Genomic DNA, 5,354 nt, shown 5'->3' on the forward strand with positions numbered 1-5,354 from the left:
ACTGCGAGCTCCTCTGAAATTATTCCATAATAGTGAATGCCAAAGTCGATGTCGTCGCGCCACTATGACGTCAGCCGCTCTCCTGGGCAGACCTGTGACATCACAAACTGTATCGTACAAACGGGAGTCATCTTTTGCTATCTGTATAGCTGCTAGACGGCCTTCTTCGTATCCAAGCTGCTCCGGTCAGTGTATCATATATTAGCTCAAGTATTTAGTTTGCTCATAATATTGTTATTTTATTCTTATTTTATTATTGATTTTCCCTGTGAGAGGAGTAAAACTATAAGTTAATTACCGTCTACAATTTTAAGTTTTATTTAATATAAAAAGGACCATATTAGAGTATAGCCTATCTAATGTTGCCAGGATTAGTCGAATACTCGTTAAAATTTTACATTATAATTTTACTATTAATATTCGTCATAATAAATTCAATCTAATAATTTTAACTTTGTTGTTTCTTGTTCGTTCCGTTTTTTAATGCAAATAGAAAACTAGCCAGGCCGTCGCTAATTTTATATAATTTCAAAAGTTACATTTTAATACTTCTATCCCAATTCTTTGTTAGTATAACTACAAATCGATTGCCGTCTCCAATTGAATGGAATTTAAATTTTTACATTTTCTATATTATTGTATTTTGAAGTATTTGAACACCTTGTTGTGTATTTATTTATCTAAATCATATATTCAAAGTATATTGTGATCTCTTCGGATAAGGGCGATAGTATGTTGTCTAAAGAACGTTAAACGCGCTTTAAGCATTTAGACAGCGATCTCAGGTAGCTCTCACGGTTCAGTCTAATAGGGACCAAATGTATTCACGAAATCTTGTTTGAGCCCAATACGTCCACAACGCTTACCGCCGATGCATACTAAAAGACATAACATTCACGTAACCTACTATATTGTGTAATTAATTAATTTTAAATTATTTGTGTAATGTCGATGTAATTAGTCGTATAGTGATGTGCACAATATTCAAGGCCTTTTTAATTTGATAAGGTAAAGTTTGCTTGTTATCTTTGTTTATATATATTTTTGTACGTTGAGGTTGACGTCCTACTCGTAATACAACAGCACGTTGAGTGATATCTACATTAACTAGTCTTCCTTATGAGGGATATGGTAGAGGTCCGCACAAGAGGCAATCATTCCTCTAGTCTTGTTTCGTGGTGCGTTAAGTGAATACCAAATATATACTTACGGACGCTATGACAGTAGCGCGTAGTGTGGTGGTAGCGGGGTGTCGATGTATCGATACGAGTATCGACTGTCGATAGTTAGGTCCCCTGAGCAGCTTGGAGACTATATTTGTGACAAGGGAATGGTTGGGTAGTATTATTGTATTGCATTTATTTCTCTTTCGTCATAGTCACTCGATAATATATTTAATTAATTGAGCTAATGCCTAAAAATTGGAATATCAGAGTTTATTTAGGATGTTTCATATATTACATTTTAGTGTTTAAATATCTAAAATTTACCCTAATTATAGTAAATGGATTTTTGTATTATTGGTATATAGTCGTAAGTGAAAGGGTGTTGATAAACACAAATAACTGATTAATACAAAATATAAAAAAAAATGTACTGAGTGACTTTACGTGTAAACAGCGGGCCATTGATAAATGTTTGAACTAAGCTAAATTTCTCTATGTGGTAATATAATTGTGATCGCTGAAGATATTTTTAAACTGCTATACTAATAGTTATCGTAGATCCATAAGTAAAGGTTTAGTTAGTCCGTCTGTTCACTGGGCAGTACTGTCGAGCGCTTGCGTGCTCGGTACGGCCGACTTTCCCACAACGCACAACGCGCAACAAAAAACCAGTTAATTGATGCAGTAGACTCCGGTACTGCTCGCTAACTCGACACACTGCTTCTCTAGTCTATCGTGTTCGAACATGGCTTGTAATGAGCCTGTGTTATCGAGCATATAATTAAAGCATATCCTTATATAGAACCTAGTTATATTCGTATTATTCATTCATTAGATCTCTCTTGTACCTGTGTGAAGTTATATTCAATGTTCAATCGTATTCTAGAAGTGTTGCGGTCTCGTGTCGTACGACATTACTTACATCAACGACCAACTTCCCTAATTTTCCATTCCAGGGGGGCGAAATCGGACAGTTTTGAGATTAAATGTCACATGATCATAAATAATATAACAGTATGTTACAAAAAGTGCTTATTATAGTACAAAAAACATTTTTATTTATACAGCATGACTGGTGAGACCCTATTTCTGGATGACATATTATGAAGGAATAGAATAAAATTATAAATAAATATTAATTGACTACTAAATAAACAGTGAATTTTAGTGTGCAACGCATGGTCACCTCACGGATGCAAAGATAACATAATCGCGGGGCGGGTAGGAAGGCGGATACGCGAACCTGTCGGGGCTTGCGCTTTATTTAAGGAAAAGGTGCTGTGATGTGTTCACACTTATAATTTATAGGGATATTGTTCAAAAATTAAGTAGGTACCTAATTAGAAGAGAATCGAGTAACGAGCAGTCTGCTTAAATATTGTTAGTTTCTCACCAGTATTACAGTATATAATAAAAACTTGTTAATTGCGTTCTAGCGAAAACTAACGTGATTCGAGCGCTCGTCTCTTAAAATTCGCCCCTCTGGTGTGCAACTGTCACAATAGTTAGGTGAAGAGCTTGTAATCGTGTGAGTACAATACTCGTTGCTATAATATATATTAGTCACTTTTGTACCTTGATTGTACTTGAACCCGCTGAATTGAGGCGCGACTAATTCAATTCTGAAAATATACTTAATTTAAATTTTGACAGACTGATAGCTGTGATTAAGAAGATATTTTTAATATTATCCAGTGAGTCGGATGAGAATATTTATTTAATTAGAGGTTTCCTTATTCCTACTGCCAGCGACACGCGGTGCGTTGACGGACGAGACGTCGTAGCAAACCAAACCCGCATGACATCCAACATGTGAGACTGATAGACTACTGATAGGTATCACAAAAAAACAAGACCACCGATGTCATATAGGACCTTTGTCGACATCCGTTCATCACATCAAACGAACGACGCATATCGTCCGATATCTCTCAATTTACGGCCGTTTTAAATAACTTATCTATCCTTAGTTTTACTTAATAGAGTTAGACAAATCTATCCTTTAGGCTTACTAACATTTCAATAACCTATCGACAGATAGCATTGGACTATAACTTTCGGCCGTTTTCAATAACCTATCTATCTATCCTTAGTTTAACTTACTAAGGTAGACAAATCTATCTATATACATTTCAATAACCTATCGTCATAAGCATTGGACTGTAACTATATTGGACATAACTATGGATAGATAATGAGATGTTGTCATTAAACGGTGATAGAAATTTTATTTTGTTGGTTGAGGCTTCAAGCCTATTTCATTTTACGTCTATTATAACCGGACGGGTTTTCTAGTTTTCCTTCTAATTAGTCGGCTCCAATGCGCTAAGCTGGAACGAAGCTCAGACCGACATCATATTTCCTTTTATAACGCGTAACATATCTGGGCGATTGCCTTGTAGTCCGTTTTGAGCTGGTACTTACAAACTCTGTTATCATCGAAAACGTTGGATAGATGAGAGTGTAGAAGCGAGGGAGTTTATCGGAAGAAGACATTCCTCGATTGCTTGATAGAAATATGTCGCCGTATCCTTGGAAGGTGTTAAAACGTTGTCGTCCATTACCGGTAGGATTAAACTCTTCGAAACGATCCATGGTTGTTTCGATTCGTCGGAACTGGAATCCGCACCCCTAAAAATCATATCCATCCAATCGTACCCAATGTATCCGTAACTATAGATACGGCCGTATATTGTACATAACTATGGATAGATAAGATCTTGTCACTAAACGGTGATAGCAATGTATCCGTAACTAGAGATACGTTATCGAAAACGGCCGTAAATCATTTAATTTCAAATCCACGATACCCGCTATAACTTTTTGTTCGGTATTTTTTAGAAAGTATTCAATTTGTTGATAATTCGTTTGATGATCGGCATGTATGTGAAGTGTACTAAAACTGTTTTGGCGTTGTTGTGTTTTTTATAATAAAGTATATTTTTCGGTACCACCTTTGTTTTTAAAGTACAACGTAGTTTTATATAAAGCGTGTTTCGATGTCGTAATTGTAACAATATCAGAATAATAATAATAATTTTAGTATAGTTTGTAAGCTGTCTCGTCTCGTGTAACCCAACCTATAATATTCGTACTCGTATTGGACCTTAATTGTATAGAGACAAGTATAAAATTGTTTTTCATAATTGAATATCAATAGGCTATACTTAGATGATTTTTTGTGCAAAATCTCTGTGATGAGAAATTAATTCTAAAGATCTAGTATTAAATAATGATGAAACAGGTACGATGCAATATCTCGCGCGTTAGATAGATGTAATGTTGGTTATAGAGTTTTAAAATATTTTAATAAGGGCAGTCTCTCAAAGGCGCGGGAGCTCATTTTACGCTCGGTACACGTTACCTGTTTCATTGTGACAAAAAGTTGAACTTTTTCAGTCTCTTTTCGCGCAAATGGTTGTGTATTAAGTTTTTTATTGTAGTACAAATGTATTCGCAATTTGATTGCTGCTGTAGTGTTCCTTTTTGTTCTTTAAATTAATTAATCGGCATTTATTTGTGAACTCGTTTACTAATTGTCAATCTCTGTAAATCTCGGCGTCGTAGAGCGGTCCGCACTCCGCACGCAGCAGTGTCGTTTGTTAGTTAGTGTGCGCCGGTCGTGTTACTGCGGTCGGCTATCTCGCTTCCTCGCGTACCAAATAAGAGCGACAGCGCTCGGCAGTTTCACGTTCATCTATTACCTCATTCGATAACCTCACTTACATATTTATATTATTTAACTCACGTATCGTATCTCCCTGTCGTACTTACTGAACGCACTGCACTGTTATTTGGTACACCCACCTTAACGGTATTAACATTACGTTTTTAAGTTATTTTTAATTAAGCTATCATACGATTATTATAATATCCTGAACCTATATCAGCGTTTTAACATAGTTGATATATTTTTATTGTTATTTTTCTGAGACTACCTAGAAGCAATGTATTTTACAAAACAATGCAGAAGAACAATAATTATTATGTAAGTGTAACAGTTAGTGAATTTAAGTGTGCTATTTTCCATTCCAGAACTCAACGATATCAATGTTCTTGTAATACTTGTTTATGTTCGGGTTTTAAAAAGATGTTATTATTGTATAATTATAACTAAACCTTATGTGATTGAAATGCAATGTTTAGAAGTATTTTATTCTTTATTTTTTACCATTAATAATAGTTAGT

This window comes from Leptidea sinapis, chromosome 18 (assembly GCF_905404315.1).
Source record: "Leptidea sinapis chromosome 18, ilLepSina1.1, whole genome shotgun sequence".
In the NCBI taxonomy this organism is placed as follows: domain Eukaryota; kingdom Metazoa; phylum Arthropoda; class Insecta; order Lepidoptera; family Pieridae; genus Leptidea; species Leptidea sinapis.